We start from the raw sequence: 23,787 nt of genomic DNA, 5'->3' as shown, positions 1-23,787 counted from the left end.
ATCATATTACGGTGTTGATTCCATTGTGTTTATCTTCAGCAAGTGTTCTGGGCAATGTTATCAGAGACAACAATGTTTTAAAAAGGGTTTCAATCTCTTAGTAAGAATCAGACTACAAATAAATCAAGATTTAAATTTCCTCTAAAATGAATCTGGAATACAATTTAATATATATTTCCAAAGAGGAATAAAATTCTCCATTAAGTTCATGTTAAAAATCCTTTGTCTATAGCCATGTATTCTAAAATTTATGTGTTTTATGCAAATTGAATAATAATAATATACAATATGAAGAAAATATTTCATCAGAATAATTCAGTAATTAGTGTAGAAGACTATAATCCAAAATATTAATAATTAATAATTAGTGTAGAAGACTATAATCCAAAATATCACATTATTTTATTTCTCTAAAACTCAAGTATGCCTAACTGGCTTTTATTTATTTATTTTCCAGAACTCATCTATTTTGGTCCTTTAGTATTTTCTTATTGAAATCTTTTTATATTTATGAAAGTAAATTGGTTACTAAAAATATTTACTATTATGCACCACTGGTTTTCACTGGAAGCAAGCTACATAAGTATTGGTCTGCATCAAATTATAGAGAAAGAAACAAAAGGCCATAGGTTTTAAAGTAATGCATCAGGAAGTCAAAATATTTAGAGGGATTTAAAGTTAAGACAATGTGAATAAAGATATACTGATAAAATATGGTATTTCAACCTATTCATTAAAAGTGAAAAGTGAAGAAATGGCCAATAAAATACAGTTTTTAATTCTTTATTTGTTCTTTATTGTTTTCTAATTCTTTAATAAGGGCTTCTTATAAGAATGAATATATGATAAGTAAAAGTTTAAATATTGGGGCGCCTGGGTGGCTCAGTGGGTTAAAGCCTCTGTCTTCGGCTCAGGTCAGGATCCCAGGGTCCTGGGATCGAGCCCCGCATTGGGCTCTCTGCTCTGAGGGGAGCCTGCTTTCTCCTTTTTCTCTCTGCCTGCCTCTCTGCCTGCTTGTGATCTCTGTCAAATACATAAATAAAATCTTTTAAAAAAAAGTTTAAATATTTGCACTATAAAATGTGATATGTATTCATAGGAAATTCTACAGAAACAAGAAGAAAAGGAGTATGAAAATTCTTTTCAAAAGGATACCATACACCAGAGATGAGAAGTCACATAATTGCAAGTACAGTCTCAAAACAAATTTTGTTCATCACCCTTATACCTAAATATATCTATGACATCTCACCAGTAATCTATAATTACCTATCTATTGTAATCTTTCTTTCCACAGGGGTTATGAGATGATTACTTCTTTCTCCTCCATAGAAAACTTGGTCAGCCACAAGAACATTTTCATTCTAACACTTTTAGAGGTCCTCTAAAAGTATCATTGTATCATTGGTCCTCTCTGAACTTCAGGCTCTTCATCTGTAAAATGAAGATAAGAACATCTATGTCAGTATGCTTAGGAAGAATGAAGTGAGACTACATACATGAAAATATTTTTCAAATTGGAAAGTACACAGGATACATCATCTATTATTTTTATGATTTCCTATAAATATACTATTTCAAGTTTCCTTCCCTACTCACCCACTCCCTGTCACCACTACGATGGCATGATTAAAATAAGTGAATGATGGGGAAATTCAAACTCCCTTAATGTACTGATTGCATCATCAACAATCTTTGGCATATGTTTTTATCCATTTTGGTAAAACCAACCAAGGGATCTGGGAACTTATCTAGAGTGCAGTAGTGATGAAAAGTCAGGGCAGGTAAGAAGAATCCTCTTGAGGGGCACCTGAGTGGTTCAGTCGGTTGGGCAGTGGACTCGATTTCAGCTCGGGTTATGATCTTGGGATGGTGGGACCAGCTGTGCTGGGCTCTGTCCTCAGTGGGGAGTCTGCTTGAGATTCTCTACCTCTCCCTCTACACCCCTCACCCCCATGCTTGCTTGCTCTCTCTAAAATAAATAAATAAATAAATCTCTTTTTATTTATTTATTTTTTTAAACCCTCTTGAGTACCTAATGCACCGGGCACTTTGCTAGAAATGTTCATGTACTTTTTTTCAATCTTTAGGGCAATACATACATAATAATATGCCCATTTTGAAATGGGCACAGGGAGGCTGAAGTTTCAGGATTCGTGGTAGAAGGTACTGTGTTATGATATTGGTTCTGCCTCTGAGCATGTCGGATAAAGATATTTTTCAACCTCTTAGTCAAAACCTACAAAAAAACAAGTCCTTCTGTTGATAACTTCCTGTTTAAGTGGAGGGATCAGACACAATGCCAAGTGGGATTATGAACAAAATCTGTTGAGCGTCCGTTAAATGGGACTTTTCTCACAGTAAAAGGCTGTGAAAGAAAGGCTACACAGGTGACTCAGTGACTAAAACAAAGGTGACAAATCATTTTAAGTAATATACACCAGCACGCAGAAGTTAATTCCTTCTCAAATCCTTCTCTTCAGCCCATTCTTGCCTGACCTTCGCCTTGCTCATACACACAACAAAAGTTTCCCTTTTTGCTCCACATCCTGCAGTCACTTATCTCTAATCTACAGTGGAATGAGTTATTTTTCCAAACAACATAGTCACTGTAATAAAATGGCCATGTGGTTAGGTTAGCACAGAGCATTTTTGTGCAGAATAGACCTACTTTGTTCCTATCTATTATATAACCAACATTCATTACTGAAGCCTTAAGTTTACATTTTAGATATCTAAGCAAAAAATGTCAGAAAGGGGTCTCTTTATCTTTCTGTCCTTATTGTCCAACTGCCCGTATTCCTTTCTAATTGAAAAATGAGCAGGCTCCGTGGTAGAAGGCGTTTTCTTTTCCTGATTCCTTTCATTACAGAAAGAGTTTGGTTCTTAAAGAGCACAGGCTTGAACTCAGATCTGCAATGACTACTCAGTATGTCGGTATGATCTTAGGTAGGAATCTTAAACTTAAAAGCCCTAATTTCCTCATGGGAGTGTTGGTGACAACCTCAGCTGACTTGGCTGCTGGGAAAAGTGAATGGGATGCCTATGTGAGAAAGTGCTCTTTAAACAGTGAAGTCCTGACTTTTGTCATTCTTTTGGCCATGATTTGTTCTCCTTCAGCCATTTGTTCATGGAACAGGAACTATTTCCAGAAGGCCCTCATATGTGGCAGCTATTGTGCTATCTGCAGTGAATGATAGCATCTATTTATACTTGTCCACAATTAGAAAAATATAAAGTGATTGGAGTCTTTAAATTCTAACACATTTTTTAGGAGGAGGCAACTGTGAGCTGGAAAATGAACAAAGAATTTAAAAATGGGTATTTATATTGACAAGATAAAGAATGTGCATATCTGTTATGGTATGAAAGGGCGCCTGGGTGGCTCAGTGGGTTAGGCCGCTGCCTTCGGCTCAGGTCATGATCTCAGAGTCCTGGGATCAAGTCCCGCATCGGGCTCCCTGCTCAGCAGAGAGCCTGCTTCCCTCTCTCTCTCTCTCTGCCTGCCTCTCCATCTACTTGTGATTTCTCTCTGTCAAATAAATAAATAAAATCTTTAAAAAAATAAAAAAAAAAAAAAAAGAAAGGAGATGAAAGTTTCAACAGAGCAAACAGCATGAGGTATGCTTGAGAAACATGGGACTCATCCTGCCATGGTTACGGGGACACCCTATGGGTCTTAATTATAAAGGGCCTTGAAAATCAAGCTAAGGAATATAGCTTTCATTGTGATAGAAATTAGAGAGTTTTTGACAATTTTGGATGTAATAATGATATGATCAGAAATAGGACTTCCAAAATGATGGTATGAAGGAGCTCAGGAACGATTTCCCCAGTGAAGTAACCATTTCAATTATAAATAATAATTTAAAAGCAACCACTTGTCTCTGGAAATTTTAAATGGGGAAATACTTATTCAAGAAAATCTACTAGCTCTTAAGAACAGTAAGAGTTTATAGTACCTTAACCACAACCCAGTCCCACCCCTTTCTCCGATCAGTGTAACAGGAGACCTACTCCAGGCAGGTGAGGCCAAAAAGTTGGGTGAATCTATGGAGCAATTTATGCCTGAAGGCATCCTCAAAAAACAACAGAGCAATCACTTAGAAATTAGAGGAAGCTAACATTTGGAGGTTCTGTTGGGGACCCTCAAAACTGCCCTCAGTTCCACAATTCACCAGGGCAACGCAACAAACACAGCATAGAGTTGTGATTTATAGTTCAGCACGAGGTGACGAAGTAAAGTCAGCAAAAACAAAAGGTGAATGAGGAGAGGTGCAGAGGAAAGCAGGTGCAAGTTTCCAAGAGTCCTTTCCCAGTGGAGTCACGCAGGATCCATAATTCCTCTAGCTGGATGCTGTGATGACACATGTGGAAAGATATTTAGCAGGGAAGCTCATCAGAGACTCAGGTTTCTACTGGAGACTGGTCACCCAGGCACTCTGCCTAGAATGGATGAAAATTTCAGAATCCCAAAAGGAAAGCAGGAGTTCAGCATAAAGCCCATTCTTTGTGCAAACAGTTTAGCCACAGTGAACCATTCTTATCAGTCCTCGTAATGTGGAAACCTTCCCTTAAATCCAAGTTCCTAGAGATGAATTACATCACAATCAAGCTGTTAAAAAGAGTAATGATGTAATCAAAGCCAAACTTCAGAAAGGTTAATGCAAACTTCACGTAGGGGGACTAGAGTGGAGAAACACTGAACACAGAAGAAAGAGTGAGGGGGTTTCTGCATTTGTCCAATGGAGAAGTATCAAGGAGCTGAAGGCTTGTGAAAGAGAATCCTCCCTTGATGAGCAGTGACTGTGCATGCATCATGCTTGGCGTGGCTCAAACCTTTATTCACCATCTTCTTTCCCATCATTCCTCTTCACATGTCCTATACCGCAGCCAAACTCAATACACTCTAAGTAAGGTGGTAGTAGTAGAAATGGTAAAGCTCATGATGAAAATGTGCAGTTACAGTTTTACTTTTACCATTTCTTATACACAGACTGTACTTCATTATTCAACAAGTTAAAAAAAAAATCACCGAGTATGAGACAGGATAGGCTAAATTATGCTACAGCAGTAGTATTCAAACTTTATCTTGCATAAGAATATCCTGGAGAGGTTTTAGTATACAGACTGCTATCTCCCCGCTCTAAGATTTGGACAGAATATTCTGGAGTGGGACTTGAGAATTTGTATTTCTAATAAGTTCCTTGATGAAGCTAATGCTCTTGGTCCAGGGACCACACTGAAAATAACTGTGCTATGTGCCAAATCCTATGGCTTCTCACATCAAAAGATGATTTGTCACACATGCTACCTGTCCATCACAGGCCACCTAAGGGAGGGTCTTTGCTCCACATTGTCACTCAAGGACACAGGCTGGGCGCCATACTTCTGCCCCATCTACAACCCACCATATCATGGGTTGCCAAAGCAGAAGAGAGCCATAAAATCCCAATGCCACTCTTTTATGTTTGGCCTATAAGTGACATCCATCAGGTCTGCTCAGGCTCTATTAGCTACAGCTAGTCATATGACCCTTCAAGTCTTTAGTTTGCAAGAATAAAAAAGGAAACTGTATATTAGTGAGATAGCACTTCACACCTACTAGGATGGCTATTATTAAACAAACAAAACCCAGAAAATAACCAGTGTTGCTGAAGATAAAGAGAAACTGGAACCTGTGTGTGTCACTGATAAGGATGTAAATTGAGCATCAGATATTGAAAACAGCAGTTCCTCAAAAAATTAAACGGAAACACCCTATGACTCAGCTATTCTAAAAGAATTAAAAACAGGGACTCCAGCAGAAACATGAACATCAGTGTTTACTGACAATAGTCAAAAAGTACCCAGAACTTTCCAAATGGCATCAACAGAAGAATGGATAGACAAAAACATGGTATAACCATACAATGGAATATTAATTCAGTCATGGAATGAATAAAGTTCTCCTATCTTGTGGATGAACTTTGAAAATATGCTGACTGCAATAAACCAGGCACAAAAGGACACAAAAGGATTCCACCTCCATGAAATATCTAGAAGGGTCAATTTCACTGAGACAGAAAGTATATTGGAAGTTACAGGGACTCCTGGGTGGCTCAGTCAATTAAATGTCTGCCTTTGGCTTAGGTCATGATCCTAGGATCTTGGGGTTGAGTTCTGAATTGGGCTCCCTTCAGCAAGGAGCCTACTTCTCCTTCTGCCTCTGCTCCCCATGCTTGTGCTCTTTCCCTCTCTGACAAATAAAATCTTAAAAGAAGAAGAAGAAGTTACAGAAGGGGTAAAGGGGAATTACTGCAGAACAGGTATAGAGTATCCATTTGGCATAATGAAAAATTTTAGAGATAAAGTGATGGTTATACACATTACAAAGGTAATTACCGCCACTGAATTGTGCACTTGAAAATGGCAAATGTTCTGTTAGATATATTTTTATATATGAAAATCAAAAAGAAATACTGATGTTACAGTGTTTATATATTATAGCAAAAATATCAGCAATCTCATTTCAACATGATATAAAACTGGTATAATACATAACAGAACATGGATCATACCCTCAAATAATAGAATCTTTTTAATCTTCTTATTGTTAATCCATTATCATTAATAAAACTATTTATCCCATTTTATGATTAATGACAATGTAATGATATCATTGAATTATCATATATCTGTAGCTTAAGTTTCTTTGAGAAATCCCAGATGCAGGTAAGTGATCAGTCAGCACAGTAAAATGGCCCTGAGCACAGGTTTTGCAGTTGGGGTTGGCTGGATTCAAATCCCAACTTTGCCATTCATTACCTGAGTGACCTTGGGTAAGTCACTTAGCTCCCTGTGTCTCACTTTCCTCAGTTTGAAACAGAGCTAATCAGAGTACCTATCTCTCATATTGTTTTGAAAACTAAATAAGTTAATACTTATGAAGTATCTAAAACAGTGTCTGTTTCATGCTAAATGGTATGTCTGTTGATAAATAAAATAAAATTGCCCAGCACAATGGTTGGTTGATTTAATCTTGAATAGTCTCCTAGTTCCCAAAGTAATACTGATGTAGTAACTACAGCACTAATGTCCTATTCCTTTACCTGGAACAAATTTTACAGAGGTTATTACACTTGAAAAGTCTTTGCATGGCAGTGATATGATGTCATCACATTGGTGAGCAGAATAAAAATGACTGAATTATGCTAAACATCTCTGTATATGAGAAGGATCCAAAGAAAATACAGTTCGTTCTAGCACTTCTCACCTGGGTAGATGGAAAATGTAGGCCTCCCTGAAGGATCCCACAAGGGGCAGACAGAAAGTAGGAATCTCTTAACATTGCGATTCCAGGCGTCCACCAAACCAAGGGCTGAGAGCGATTCCCAAGTCCAATTAGCCAAAAAGCTGGGATGGGTGGGGGGATCCAGGAACAGGCATAGACTCGAGAGCTAAAAAAAAAAAAAAAAGAGAGAGAGAGAAAAAAGAAAGAGAGAGAGAGAGAAGTGAACCTAAGAATAATGTCAGCTGTTAACAGGAAGAGGTCTGGGTCAACTGCCTGTGATTTTACTGTTGTCTAGAACTGGCTTTTAGGACAAGCTACAGCTATGGAACCAGGAGGCAGATGCGGTCATTTGTTCATTCAACAAGCATTTCCACATGTATTGCAGCCCGCTCTGAACACCACACTCTATGCGGAATAAACTGTGGAGCCTTCGGCTACGCTGATTTATTGTTAACAGGAAAAGAACCTTTGAGACACAGGAGGGACTCCAGGGAACTCTAACATTATTGCTGTTGTTTTTAAAAGGAAGTGAAAAAGGATACTAAATACTTCTTGCATGATGTCCCAGCAAGGAAATTCTTACACCTAGCTTGAAAAAGAAAAAAAAAAAAAAAAGAGAGAGAGAGAGAGAGAGAGAAAGGGAGGAAGATTAAATCAACAGTGGGAATAAAGCTCTTTTGACCTGGTGACTTTTCGGAGCAGAAAGTCGCTTCCCTTGATGGTAGTTGAGATGCCTTGTTTGTACTCACTTGATCCCTGGGCTCTTTTACCCTGCCCCCCAGCTCCCATTCGCCTGAACATAGTTAAAAGGCAAAGCCGTAAATCAGGAAGTCTCCAAACACAGCAGGGTTCAGCTGGCGAGTAGGGCAGGGTTAGGGCTGAAGACTGGAGTCGTCTCATGTCGTTTTCAAAGCTGAACCTCTCACGGCGGATGACCGTTAATGACAGACAGCGCCGTGTCAAAGGGTTGTGTCGGGCTCCAGACCTTTCCGTGCTTTACATTCCTATGTTTAATCAAAGGTTAACCAAATCATTGCTGGTAGCGAACTGCAACTTCGAGATGCTGTGGGTGGTCTGTCTCTGCCACTGAGGCAGACGCTGCTGATAAGAAAACGAACCCTCTTGAGAGTCCCTACGTATGCATTCCTGGGTGTTTACCATTTTGCAAAAACTGGAGCAGGGGACTGGCTCGTGGGCTCTTGGGGCTGGAGAGGCTCTGCCATTTTAACTGGGAACGATTTTGATTATTTGAATATATGATTATTGATTTATGAAATCAGTTTTTTAATTTGTTTAGTCAAACAAACAGAAATGTGTCCAACATATTTTTTATTAGTTTTTAAGTTCTCCCTTCCTGCCCAGATCATACTTCAGCTGTTTCTCCAAGTTACTGATGACTTTAAAGGAGCTTCCAGATTAGGTCTCTGCTAGGCCTCCAAAGACCGAGAGAGGAGACCTTTTGAGTTCTCAGCTGACAGCCGGGAGGATACCCTGGGCTGCCTTACTCTACAGAGTGCTGGTCCCAAAGGAATTTAGTGGTGAGAGTAAAGGAAGATTAAAATTTTCCTAAATACATAGCTGGGGGCTTTCTCATGTTTTTAGGCGGGGAGTCCATCGGTAGTCTTTCTCAAACTAGAGAGTGCATGCCAGTCCCCTGGCTGCTGGTTGGAAATGCAGATTTCTAATGTTAACTGTCCTGGGGATGATTTAATCTGCTCCTTTATTTTACAGATGCAGAAATAATCAGGGCAGGGCAGCAGAGGACTGAGCCTTGTGCCCAAGAACACCAGTTGGTCAGCAGAACTCGGAGAGGTAGATCAGCATCCTGACTCTCCCACGTGGGTAAGTATTCAATGCTAAATGCAAGATTTGTCCTTAACCTAGACAGACACATAAACAGAGCCTTCAGTTCCTTGTGAGGATTAGCAGGGTTAGCCAGGGCTTTGGGACTGTAGGAGAGAGTAACCGCTGGCCCCAGCCAGAGGAGGTTGAGGGTGAACTTGAGAAGTAGGGGGTTACCCCACCAAGGGACGTGATCTCCAGCATCTGTGAAAGAGTTTGGTGTGGTTAGGAGGCTGGAAATGGTGCAGGTGTCTGCAATACACTTGCACTTGGGCTGGGGGGTGGGTTGCAGGCCAGGACGGAACGTGGCTGGAGAAGTAGGTTAGGAATAGACCTTAAAGGCCCTGGAGTCTTCACTGCGTCTTGCAGAGAAGTGATGCTCTACTTTGCCATGCATAAGAATCACCTGGCTGGCTCTTTAAAACACAGGTGGCTGGGCCCCACTCACTGAATTTCTGATTAAGCGGGCCTGGGGTGGGGACAAGGAATGTACATTTCTAACAAGTTCCCAGGTGATGCCCTGCTGGGCCTCAGGGAGTCGCTCTCAGTAAACCACCTCTGCTGATCGTAGCCAGAAGCGGTTTTAAAAAAATAAAAGTATGTAACAGCATTTAAATCGTGGAAAGAAAATCCGAGGTGCGGTGGAGAAATTAGGGTGTGGGGCTTCAAGGAAAGAAGAATCCACAGTGTCCATTTTTTGCCATTTACCCTGTGCAGCATTCTGTGCTAAGAACTAAATTTCTAGCTCTCGTGCAACACAGACCCTACAGTTGCCAAGTCTTAAGCACAGGCTTTGGTTTGTAAGCGTCGTAAGCGCAGCCAACAGCCTTTCGGAGGATAGGAGGAGGCACAGGTTGGTGGTCAGCGCTGGGGGCAGCTGTTCGCTGCTCGTGCAGGGGAACATTTCCACTGTAGTGACTGGAGTTTGGACACAGCGGGCTCGTCATCAGCTGCGGTGTGGGAAGGGACGCCTGCCGGCTTTCATCTCTTCCAGGCTGCGTGGGACCTGTAAATCAGGAACCTGAGCAGCCTCAGTCTGACCTCATCCTCCCAGTACAAAGGCAAGTCACCTACATGTAGCTTAAAATCTGCATCCCTCATTCCAGCTCTCCAAGTTCTCCTTCATCTGGAAAACGTTAGTTCCCACAACTTTCAAACATACCTTGTTTATGTTTGAGAGCCTGGTTACCCTACCAAACCACAAATAGGCCATGTTTGATCCCATCTTTGTGCCATTTTTCATGCCAATAATGCCTTTCTCCTTTTCCTGTCTGGTCAAACCCTACCCATCGTTCAAATCCCAGCTCAGATTCCTCTTCCTTGTACCCTCCCTGTATTTCTGTAGCCTGCGGATCCTGCCCATTGTGCAGCTCTGTAACCGCAACTGACTTGTCACTCACAGTTTTAGTCCTCAGCTATGTATATTTCTGACCCCTGCTCAGTGTTTCTTTATCTCAGCCAGACTACCAGCCCCTCAGAGTAATCTGCGCTACCAGGAAAGCAGCAAGGTGCTCTGCACAGAGTGGAGGAATTCGATTCCCAAGTACTGATCCATGATACCAAACCATAATGTCAGCGAAAGCAAGTACAACTAAAACCTGAATCAAACACACATTTTAAGTGGCACAGTAAGGCATTGTAAGCAAAATACCAAAAAAAAAACAAAAAAAAACCAAAAAAAAAACCAAAAAACAAACGAACAGGTGAAGTCCCCTAAATGTATATATGTAGTGGTCATTCCATTTGCCCATCCTCATTGTGTTTGCTTCGTGACAATATGACAATATCACCATTATATTTGCTTGTCTCCATTTTTGCAAGCATTTTTCTTCTTTCTGCTTTTAGATTTTTTTTTTTTTTTTTTTTTTACTTTGCTAGTTTTAAGCTTCTGAATTACAAAGCCTCTAACTATAGAGAGAGGCAGGATTAGTACAGACAGAGAATCTTGAAACTCCAGACGCCAGTTAGGTACCCTCTACACTCCCACCTCAGCCCTCCTCTGTCTGTGTCTGGGACCCGCTCCAACTTGGCTCTGCGCCTGGGTTACGTGGCGCCCAGACCTCCCTCTCGCTGGCAGACCCCTGTACTCTCCCAGCCACGACAGCCTCCTTTGCAGATCATTCCCAGATCTACCTGTCTAAGCCAACCTTACTACTCCTCCTGTCCAGACCTGCGCTTTAAGCTTTCAGATGTTTTTGCCCACATGTTTCACAGCCTGAAAACCTATCATCATACGGATAAACATAATGTTTGCTGTTTCCCCCAGGGCCACATTTCCTATCTCGCTTGTCTTCATTTGTCGTCTGACCATCACACTTCTGCAGTTTTCATAGGCAGCCATGGTGGGGGTCATTGTAAGTACTTCTGTTGGTTCATTTTTGTCTTCCATACTTGGTGGATAGTATTTACAACATAATCCACGTTTGTCATAAAAGGTGATATCCATGCCTTGCTAACCACATGGAGGAATTTCGGCAATACTGGCTTCCCTTCTCCTTTGTCGGTTTCATTTGGATTGGCTTTTCTGTCCACATGCAATGTGGCTGACAAAGATTCTAACATAATTAATTCACACATATGCTCACACCATTTCTCTATAGGATTTTATAAACTCTTACAAGATGAGTGGCTTCAACGTTGGCCACACGCGTATCCTTATTTGCATTCTTTGTCTTCTTCCTTTTGATTCCCGGAATCAAGATAAAAATTGCCTTACTTCAGCCCCTTCATTCTCTTTATAAGCTCTGTACTTTCTTTTATGACATCCCGAGGTCTGGTACGATCTTTTTCTTGAATTAGAAACTATTTTTAAGACCTTTATCCCCTTAAAGATCAATAATTCACTAAAGCACCCTACTTGCAACACCAATCTTAAAAGGATAGGGAGATGTATTGGTTATTTCTAACTTTCTGCTAATAATCAACGTAGATTAACCATCCATACATGTAACTGAAACTTTCTTTGGATTATGTGGGAAAACAAACAAACAAATCACAGGCCAAACACTCTATATAATCTTGGAAGGAATTCCTTGAGATAATGGGAGAATGGATAGTTGCAAAATTAGATTTCTCTCCCATTTCTTTTTGTGTTCTAGCCTCTATCATGGTCTTTGATGCGTAATAGGTACTAAATAAATATTTATAAAAGGAATGAATCCACATGAAAGTAATGCATAAAAGGTAGTAGTAGCCCATGGAAGTATGCCTAGTGGTTTCAAAGTATTCAGTGTTCTTAATTCAGAATGCTATAGTTATAATTTCTATGTTCTGAAAACAACACCAAAGATGCAGCCAAAATACATCATGTAAACTACATTTAGAAAATCTTGTTAGTTTATGTTTAATCTTAGAAGAATGGAATTTCTAATTTATTTCCCAGAGTTTTGTCAAAAGGGTGGTATTGATTACAATGTTTTATTTATACTTTGGAGTCTCTCTAAGGTTTAAACTCAGCTTGAAAGCAGGGTCATGAATCTGTTCTTGTGTAAGTATAACACAAAGTTGCTATAATCAGATAACTTTAGTATTCACATTAAAATTAAAAATAACATTGAAGTCATTTTAGGTAGACAGTTTGCAACAGCTCCCTTGAGTCCCCTTAAATAATTTTACATTCTGAGACATCTGAAACTTTGATTGATGCCTTGATAAATGCTTTCTTCTGTTTTAGATAACGAAGAAACAATTGACTAAAACTAAAGCCAAGTTTTGCCTTTAAAATATCCTCCAGTGAACGTGAAACTTTATCAAAGCCTAATTCACACTGCAATGCATATCATGAACACTGTACTGATCATAAATCCCTGCTCTAAGTCCAGATCTTATAATGACAACTCTCCTTTCCAACACTTATATTGTTGGTGAGATGTCTCTGAAGACTGACTGACGGGATTACAAGGTCATCCTTGGTTCCAGTGAAATCCATAAACTTGTGAATAAGAAGCCCGCATTTTTCCAGGGTCTTAAGTGTCTTGATAAGGAATATGTTAATAACCTGCTCTGTAGGTTTCCTGTCTTAGATGTCTGGATTCGATCACAACTCGGGTAATAATTTTGCCTCCTAATTATTTAAAGTGAATCATTTGGAAACATGGGTAGTTGGAACGACTTTGGAAATAATATTTGAAGTTACTTAGAACTCAAGCTAATTCATTAGTTGCAGTCTATTTTAATTAATGTCAATTCCAGGAAAATGAACCAAAATTAGTATATTTTCAGTACTTCCTTGATTATTCATATTCTTATTAATACTTGATTGTGTATCTCCAATTGCTCTTCCATAAGGGAGCTGAGACTGATACCATCAAGTATAAACCTCATTGCCTTAATGATGGACACGAAAGCTTTCTTGGCATCAGGCCTCTGATTAAGAAACTAGAGTTTCTGACTCCCTATGAATTCCATTGTTCCTAACCAGAGAATAGCAGGTTCCAGAGCCACTTGAATGACGTCCTGCTTCTCAGCCAGGGCCGCTAACTCAGCCTTAGATGTTTGCCATACAGACTTGATCCTTCTTGCTTCTGTTCCCTTGCCTTCAATGGCTTTCCTTTCACTTTCTTCAAAGTCAAAAAACCTTTCCTGACAGTTTCAGCTCCCAAATCCCATTCCCTTTATTTGTAATTTCCCAACCCATTTAGCTATTTGTACTACACTTTCTTTCATGTGTCATTCTCAAAAAGGCAAAAACAATGGTTAATTCACCCAGAGCCAACTGAAATACTCCACAGACAGGAGATGCTTCACACATTGTTGATGAGTGACATCGATACTAGTAGGAAAACCTGTGAATGGAGTTGTCTTATCCCCTCACAGACTCTCTGTTAGCCCCCCAACCAATGGTTGTTATGGAAAACAAACAGTAATGTGAATTATTATTGTTAATCCTTACACTCCTTTCTGATCATCATTCAAAATAGGAAGTATCTGGAATAATATTGCATAAGTGCAGGCACTTGGAGAAAAAAGAGGAAGAAATCCAAGAAAATGGCTTATCCTTAGACTCATGATTCACGATGGTCTTATTAATTAACAACCATAATTTATTATGTTGTTCTGATAGAAAAAGATTTTTTAGACACATAGTTATTTTACTTATACAGAAGTTATAAAGAATTTATTTTACTTATACAGTTGCAAACACAAAGGGTCAAGAAATTGTGCCAACTTGGTTCTATGTGTTGATTTTTCTAGCTGAATTATTCCTGATATAATCTAAATACAGAAGTCGAGTCACCCTTCTAGAAGCCTGAGATTATTTCTTAGACCTAGTACCAAAGCAGAAACAGGCTGTTGAATTAGGCAGAGTTGAAACCAAAGGCTTCCTGCACCACACCTGCTAATCACTGAAATGAAAGGCCAATGCAAAGATGTAACACAACACTGTTGGTCGTCAAAAAACTGCTTGAATTACCACAGCTTCATTTATGACTCTCTTGGGAGCATCACTGCTGTGAAATCTATAGAATTAGAAACTGCCCCCAAATTCTGCTCGGTGAAGAATGCAAACATTTCACTCAAATGGCACTTGTTTGTCAAACGGGCAAGGGCAGGGAAATTGATGAGGGTTCTAATTATTCTTGAAAGAGCCAGAAAGGAGTGGAGAACATTTAAAGACTTCATAAAAAGAAGTGAGGAGCGAGGGAGTGAATTTCCCCAAACTTTAAAAGGCTTAATCCGCAGACAGCAGGGCTGGTGATGAGGGCAGGGTTTTCTCAATTAGAAACAGGTCTCCTCATCTGATGCAATCCTGACATTTCCCTTGTGGATTACAACAGTTGGAGTTAAATTTTTGAAAATTGTGAAATTTTCTCTTTTCTTTCAAAGTCTGAATATTTATACATAATAGGGGGCATAGACCATAACCACTTTGTTGAATCTTTGGTTCTTCCTTGTTTTATAAAAGTTAATGCTTCTCTCCCAACCCCTAAATACCAAAAAGGAACACCAAGTTTGTTCAAGTGGTGACGCCTTTAGGGAAGGAACGTTTCGGCTACTCACTATTTAAGCTAGCTAGGCAAATAAGCAACCCTGGGCCTAAGTGAAATGACTCTGGACTCAGACAAGGCCAAGTGGAATTTGGTTTTTTTAAGTAACACGTATGTGCCTCTATCAAAGTTACAAGTCAAAAATTTCAAGAAGAGTTAGAATTAATTCTTTGACTTAATGGACTCAAACAAACTGGCAATGAATTTTAAGTTGCTTTTAAGGGAAAATAAAATATCTGTATTATCTTCTGCTTCTCTTTTCCAGATAATAGATGAAGAAAGTACTAGAAAGCAAGGAGCTGAAAAAGAGAGATATCTTGAGAGAGCAGACACACATTGCCATAGGAGGAGACCTTGAGTTTACCCTGTCCAGGTGTAATTTGCATTTTTAAAGGGACATGGTTAAAGATCAAGAAGCTTCCAAACCTAAAGAAATGAAGTCCTTGTTGTTAGGAAATCAAGTGGTGTAACTGGTGTTTGGGATGGAAAATGTGTTTAAGATGGAAAATATTCAAATGTGTGCCAGAACAGGGTGAGCCATTCGATATCCATAAAATTCTAACAGTGAGAGAGCAAAAATTTTTCAATGAAAGTTTGCCATTTGCAGAGAACACTGTTGCAGGCTCTCTGAGAACTTGTGCTTGCCCTCAAATTGGTTATAATTCAGTTGTGTTGTAAGAAACACACATGGCAATCTAATGAGAAAATGTTTAGTTTAAGACATAGCATAGGAAGAGATGTCATGTGAAAGTATGAAGATAGGAAAACCAATTCTCCATGCTGAGATGGGGTAGAATATTTGTGGTAATTAAACATGCACAGTTGCCGGATTTGCCTAATTACAGAAACATTCTTACTTGTGGAACTATGCTTTTCTGCTTCTGAATTGACCGTAAAGTCTTTCATTATTGATTTACTGGGGAGTAGAGCAATATTGAGAAATCCTCTTCTCCCATTTTTTACCTACTATGTCACCTCTTGACTATCATGACCCTCTCACAAAGGGTGTTGATGTGAGATTGTGCACAGTGACCATAATTTCTTTATTTTATCCATTATACAATATTTAAACTATCTGAGGAACTAGGAGCTGGGCATATCCAGGTAAAAGGTAAATTTGGGTTATTAAAAGAAATTACCTTGAAGAGTTATGGGTGAATGACCCCGTTTGAACTAAGGAATTATCTTGGAAACATACTCAACTAGCAAAGAAAAGACATGTTCTTCCCAGAGGCTTGCCAAAGCTTGTTCAGGGCCAGTACATTTGATCTCAGTGATCTCCCACAAGTGGGATTGTGGCTTCATAAAATGGAAACTTATTATCCTTAGTTTCTGAAAATAAATATAAGTTTGGGGCACCCATCCGGACATGTAGGTGCAACTTGGGGTCTTGTCAACCCTGTGTCCAAGGATGCCCTGATCAGTTTCAGAGATTCAACCAAAGGCAGGAAACACTTTCCCAGGCAGGATGGATTATTCAAAGTACTCGTAAATGTTTTATAGGTATTCAGTTTCACAACTCCTACTTTTGGATTACGGGAAATTATATCTAAACTAGGACAGAAAATCTATAATAGATGCAATCCAGATCAATTCCCAGATAATGATAGTGACTTCAGTCTTTAAAAAGTGTTTTTGTTTTGTTTTGTTTTGTTTTGTTTGTTTCTGAGAGATCTGCTAGATTGGCCAAGCCTAGGTCCATGGAACATTGGGGGTGCACCCACTATCTTCAGATTATCAACATTCTTTTCTTTTACATAAAAGGACTTCCCTCTGTTGACTTGCATACTTGAGAGCTAATGGCATGTATTGCGCTCCTTTTTTTCTAGCCAGGTTTAAAGCAGTAATTGATAGGTTGTTGTCTGGCTATTTCCTTGCATGTCAGGAAAGAAATGTTAAGCAACTAATTGTTCAGAAATTTTCTGCCCAGTTTTGTGTGCCCAGGGGACCTCAGATGTAAGAAAGTCTCAGACTTGAGATTGAAGAGTGGGTAGGCGATCACTGTTCTTGGAAGCCTTCCTGTGAGAGTTATTGTTATATGTTGTCTCTCTTCTGCTATTTAAATCCTCCCCTCTCGTGTTTTCCTTCCCCTGCTTTGAAGTTTCGGCAATAATCAAGTCTCAAGACTACTCTGCCTCTCAGGGGTCCCCAGAGATATTGGAGAAACTATAGATTAGACTGCCCACAAACCACCTTGTCCATCTGCTGAATTAGCCCACTCTTCTTAAAACTGCCGTGTTCTCAAGTTCTTTTTTTTTTTTTTTATAGAAGGTCAATTCCTTTGGCTGGGAGATTTTTCTCACCAGAATTTTAGAGAGTCGAAAAGAATTTTCTCATACAAACCACTTCTGAAGAACCCACGTCCTTCGCAGCTTGTACATGATTACAATGCAGTCTCCTCTCAGTAGACGGTATCTGCTCCAAACCCACACAAACAAGTTGAGTTCCACTCAGCAGTAAGAACACACACTCCGTGCTTCCTCTTTTCTGAAAATAGCTTAGCACCTTCAAAGTAATGATAGCCTCAAAGGATTCTGATGAGCCGAGGAATGAGAGCATGGGGCTGGTCTCCATCAAACCATAGACTTGCTAAGTATAGCTTTATTGGATCGCTCGAAAGGCTTGTACAATTTCTCTCCCAAATGAGATCAGAATAGACCGATGTATAATTTCTGAGTGATCTGCCATCCTTCTCCCTTTTTATCATAATGGGGTTATGTTAATCATCATCTTTGTCTTCAGGGATCTCATTTTGAGCTCAACAAAGTTGTGAAAATATCGACCGACTTCTCCAGTTTCTACTGTAACATCCTCTATCAGTCTTGGATGTATAATGTCTGGCTTAGTGCCTTGTCAATTACAGCATCCAACACTTGCAGAGTTCCAGCCAAAGCTGTTAGTGCAGTCTTACTCTCCATTTGATACCCAGAGCAACTTAATCCCCACTTTAAGCAAATCTCATTCCTCCTTGTCCACCATAATTTTGGGTGGGGGAAGCATAAGTGTTCTGATATTTTCCTACTTCCTTGGGCTTCTTTTCATTTCGAAATGATGCTCTTTTTTATTCTTCTGAAAATGTTTGCTCTCACTATTTACTTGTTGTACGTAGAAGAAAGCTGATAAAGTCTAATGAAAACTATTGCATCTTTCATTAAAGCACAAGTTAGCTGAAGATATAAAAATATTTATTGTCCTTGAAACTGCAGGTTTGAGGAAATGCAAATTAAAATAACAATAGTGTGTAATTTGGGCTTATCCACTTGGCAAAATAAAAAAGGAAGATAGATTATTGACAAAAATATAATTGGTATGTCCTTTCTAAGAAAAAGCAGAAAATATGTACCAAAAGTTTTTAAATGCACATTTATTTTAAGTACCTTCACTTTAAAAAATTTTTATCCTGTGATGATTATTAAAATTATGGGAAAAGAGACTAATGAACAAGGAGGGTTTGCTGAACCATTACTTGTAATCAGATTTCCCATGATAGGAGATAAACTTGTTATATTCATGATATAAAATATCATGTGGGTATTAAAAAAATCATGCTTTAATGTAATATTTTTATACCTTGAAGTAAAAATTGTGTATACTGCAAAACTTTACATATGGAATGAGGCTTCATTTATTTAATCATACATATATACTAAAATTAAAAAAAATTTATGCCTTTAAGGGGAAGTTATTTTGTTTTTCAAGGGTCAAGTTTTAAAATTTTATATACTTCTCTGTTATGATAGATGAATTATAACATATAATTTCTCTATTTAAAACTATACACAGAAAAATTATACAGGCATTTGCAAACACTGATTTTAAATGTAAAGAGACAGTCGTTTGTAGGTTTTGACTTTAAAAATCAAGTCTATCACCTTAGACTTCAAAGCAAAGCTAACTGACATATGCCATATAATGTATTATCATAATGTGCGTTTTTGAAAGCTGATAATTGATATTGCTCTAAAAATAGAAAACTAAAGTAATTATTCAAAGAGAGCTATTCTCTAATGTTCAGTCATTAGGTATAAAATATTCCTATTCAAAAATACTGTGCTTAAGAGTTTGCAATGTCTTTCTACAACTAGTTAATGTCTTTCTACAACTAGTTAATAAAATTATCAGCCAGGTCTCTGGGTGTTAAGAAGATGGCCAAAATAGAAAAGTAAATTTGCTTTTTATTTAGCTATTTAAAGTAAAATTAATGCTATTGCTTTGTTTAAAACCTATGGAAGAAAGCATGTTGCCAGACTTTTTCCAACTAAAAAAGCATAGTAACATATAAACAGTGGATCTTCACTAAGGATCTATTAATTTCAACAGTTACTAAGTGAGCTTCTACTACATTCCTAACTCTCTTAGTCATTACATAGATAAGAAGAGATATAAGAATTGTTGCATTCTAGAGTCAAGGATTGAAGTCTTAAAGAATAAACAGCAGCACAAATGAGAACATTAGCAATAAACATCCTTTTTCCTTGATGGAAAAATCATGGAAATCAAAGGCATGGCAAATCAGAAAAATGGTCAAAGGGGTATTAGAAAAATGTTACTGGAAAGTTTGGGTATTATTAGTTAGATTTGAGTAAATTGGAAAATGCAAACTTGATAACCACATGGCCCTGTGTGTGTGTGTGTGTATGTCTGTGTCTGTCTGTGTCTGTGTGTCTGTTTATTTTTAAAAGGCGCTCCTTATAGGGACTTGAAATTTACACAATTGCCAGAGACAGTTGCATAGTCTACTTGATGCTGTTGTTTCTTGTTTCTGTGTCTCATGCTGGAACCTGAAACCCAGAAGACAAGCAGTTAAGAAGGGAGACTAGATATAAGGGAAAGCAAGGACAAATCAGAGCCTCTAAGGTTGAGCTGAACCCCACACAGAGGAAACTGTGGGCTGAGTTGCTCTGCCTCACCAGCTGAGCCAGTATGCACTAATGAGTTGCACTGCAACAGTGCCTTGGGCTCTCCTCTGACCTAAAAAGATAGTTACTTTAAATGCAGCCCCTGCCTGGCCCTCGTTCAGCTTCTCTACTCTTGGGACAAAGGTGTTGGCTTCTTGACGAAGGGTACGAGTCTTTCCTTCAAGACCCTCCCATCTTGAAAGGTGGAGTCTTGAAAGACTGGAAAGAATTTGAATGAAATGTTAAGCAATTTCAGTTCTGGACTCTGCTTTTTGCCGGATTAAATGACCATAGGTTAGTCACCTCTCTGGTCTTCAATTTTCTCATCAATAAGATGAAAGAATTTGGGTTACTTGTAAACAAACCTAGAAAATTAACGCTTGTAAGAAGGAAAGGGATATGCAAGAATTACTCTGGGAGAGGCTGCTCACAACTTTGATACACAGTGTGTGCAGGTGCTGAATGGGGGATCTGAAAATAAGACCACAGACAGGCCAGTGGAAGGCGACCACGTGAAGCGAGGAGAGACAGAAAGATGGGATGTAGTGGTGATAACAGGATGAAGAGTTGGGAAACCGAATCTCTTTTCTTGGCTTCATCATGGACTCCTTGAGCTAAACTCAGTCGTTCAGCTTATGAGGGTCTCCGTTTTCTGCAACGTGAAGGCATGAGGCAGCAGTACTCATGACTCACAATGGAACCCCCTCAGGAGTGCTAAAGAATATTCAAGGGTACATCCCATCACCAGAGATCCTGATTTAATTGATCTGAGATGTGCCTGGATATCAGGATTTTTTAAAGCTCCCCAGATTCTTAAGTTCATCTAAGCTTGTGAATTCTTAATTAGAATTTGCTTTGGAAAATGGCAGTATGACTTAAGGGTTGTGGGAAGTCTTCCCCCCACCACACACATGTGTGTCTGTCAGACTGCATGTCCGTTCACCCTTAGAGATTCATTCCTTTGTAACTGAAGTCTTTTCATTACTTAACAGAATTCGTAAACTTCTGTTAAATGTGACACCTTCAACTTACAATAAGTCTATCTTATTTAGAATCATAGGAACTAATTTGGAAAAAAAAAGTCTTAGAGGTCACTGTTCAAATTGGCAGGTATTTTTACTGTGATTTTTATAGGTAAGAAACTGAAACTCAGGGAGGTCTTAAGCTTTTCTATAGCATTTATTTTAGTGTGGGAGGAGTCTTAATTAATGTCCTCCTCCTTAGCTAATATATATATATTTTTAAAGATTTTATTTATTTATTTGACAGAGAGAAATCACAAGTAGATGGAGAGGCAGGCAGAGAGAGAGAGAGAGGAGGAAGCAGGCTCCCTGCTGAGCAGAGAGCCCGATGCGGGACTCGATCCCAGGACCCTGAGATCATGACCTGAGCTGAAGGCAGTGGCTTAACCCACTGAGCCACCCAGGCGCCCCGCTAATATTTTTTTTTAAATAAGAGGTTTCAGATTGTAAATATGTGACCATGCATTTTTTTTTTTTTTAAGCCACATGTGCTTTTATCTCAATCTGTCTTAGAGTTTAAAATCCTTTTTGGTTGGAGATTCTCACAAATGACGTTTGAGCCATTAATGTGTCTCATTTATTTAAATAAGCATTTCCTGCTCAGATGTATCACCACCCTGTGATTGCTCCCTATGATCTACCTTTCACTCTTTCTACCTTTCATCTTAATCCACGGTAGATCTGCTCTGCTGGCCAAAGAGTATATATCATTGCCAAATTGCAAAGCCAAAAGATCTCCCCCTTAAGTCAGAAGACATAAACAGCTGTCATGTAACATCCATGTCTGTTCTCAAAGACATGTTGGACATTTGGCCTATCTGGGAAATATTTGGGGTTCTGCAGGGGTGAATGGATCCAACTCTATAAATTTGTAGCACATTAAATTAATTAATCCCTAAAGACAAAGTTCTAGTCTGCTTAAGCCTTGGCAATTCTAATTGGAGAACACCCTTTCTCTCACCTCTAATCGGCATGGTCCTGTCCAAATCTGAAACTATCTGAATAAAACCCAAGGTATCCCAGCACCACATGCTGGTGAAATGATGTTTGCAAAGGGATGACCTCATCAGGAGTTGCAATGGAAGGAATTCTAAGGGGCTCACACAAGCAGGAGGTTATGACCGATATATTTATTACTTTGGGACCTAACTTACAATTGGAATTACACAAATCTTACAAAATTTTGTTGCCAGTTTGCTTCTCCATTAGGTAAAAACAATCATTTTTCTGTACAAAAATAAGCAATTAAGTAATTAAAAAAAAATCTTCATTAGCCTGATGTTTTCTTCCTTTAAAATCTAACCTAGAGCATAAGCGTTGTGCAGTGTTGGAGTACTGTTTCTATTAAGACATTTCATTTACAGAAGGGACACTGCTATAATGTATTGAGCTGAGAAACTACTCATGATATGTTATACATTCCAGTTTGAGAGAGAAGCAATCCCTTAAGATTCTTCAATAATATGAACAAGATTTTTCCATTGACTGGCCTCAAGAAATCATGTTTTATAAAGAATTGAATGAGCAATAAAAATGTTTAATGATATTATCCAGGAAGAACTAAAAAATGCATTACTTTCACTTGGAAAAGTTGTTAATGGGACCTAAGGTGCTACATTTTAAGGCTTAACATTTGAAGAACCTTGGAACTTTTCCTTGGGACCTTTAGGATTTATTCATGAATTCATGACTTCTTGAATTTCAATTCTCCCTTCTTCACTTTGAATCGAGTGATGTGCAAAAAGCATTTTAATAAAATTTGAAGCATCACACATAGTTTTAAATCACAATAATCAACAGAAAATGGTGTAATAAGCATTCCTGTCTTTATTCCACCATATCCTACCTATATGAAAGGTGACAAAGTTACCTTTTTACAAAGCCCTCACAGTCTCATTGGTAGAATTTGTTGTGTGAGAATTGATGTATATAAACCACCTTGACCAGTGCCTGACAAAATAGCAGCTCCTTAAGAAAAAGGGCCCTTTTAAAGCAAAACACGTTTATCCATGGGAGATCTGTTACTTAATAAAATATCACATCCCTTAAGGATTCTATCAAGTTTTATCTTCCCCAGAATAGTATTTCCCCAAACATGGCAAAAACCTAGATCTCACTACTTCCTTCTCATTCTTAAGGTCTCTTCATAATTTGCTACTTGATTATATTCAATTTATCATTATAAAAATCTTTTTATCAGTTTAATATTCTCATAGAATTATGGTATTAAGCATTAGAAGAACCTTATGAAATAGTGTCTATCTACAGAGAAGATATTGTGTGTCTGTGCGTTTGCGTACATTTTGTCATAGGGTTATATTTATTTAATACACTTTATGTGTTTGTTTAAATGTAACAGCTTTATTGATATGTGATTCACATACCATACTGTCCACCCATTTAAAGGGTACAGTCCAATAGTTTTTAGTATCTCCAGAGTTGCACAACCATCACCACAATAAAATTTAGAACACCTTCCTACCCCAAAGTAAACCCCATAAACATTAACAGTGACTCCTCATTTTGCTAACCATTAACCTACTTCCTGTCTCAGTAGATTTGCCTTTTGTGGACATTTCACATAAATGGAATCATATATTAACATACAAGCATGCATGCATATATACACACACACATTTTGTTCTATCATTTATTAGATGATGGACTTGGGATTGTTTCAACTTTGTGACGATTATGAATAATGCTGCTCAGGACAGTCACATAGAAGTTTTTGTGAGGACACAGGTTTGCATTTCTCTGAGGAG

General features: G+C 38.6%; 1 long non-coding RNA gene across 2 annotated transcripts in view; it reads left to right on the top strand.

Annotated features, from left to right (window-relative positions):
- Nucleotides 1-23,787, top strand: part of LOC116575463 — a 47,160-nt gene that overhangs the window by 18,476 nt on the left and 4,897 nt on the right. The window contains exons 3-5 of one of the 2 annotated variants that reach the window (XR_004279791.1): nt 9,005-9,115; nt 11,382-11,469; nt 15,368-15,475. This is a non-coding gene — a long non-coding RNA (uncharacterized LOC116575463). The remainder of the gene's footprint in view (nt 1-9,004; nt 9,116-11,381; nt 11,470-15,367; nt 15,476-23,787) is intronic. The other variant, XR_004279790.1, reaches the window with a different exon arrangement.

This window comes from Mustela erminea, chromosome 16 (genome assembly GCF_009829155.1).
Source record: "Mustela erminea isolate mMusErm1 chromosome 16, mMusErm1.Pri, whole genome shotgun sequence".
Taxonomy (NCBI): domain Eukaryota; kingdom Metazoa; phylum Chordata; class Mammalia; order Carnivora; family Mustelidae; genus Mustela; species Mustela erminea.
Note: the sequence above shows the minus strand (reverse complement) of the source record. Positions and strands in the feature narration are given on the sequence as shown.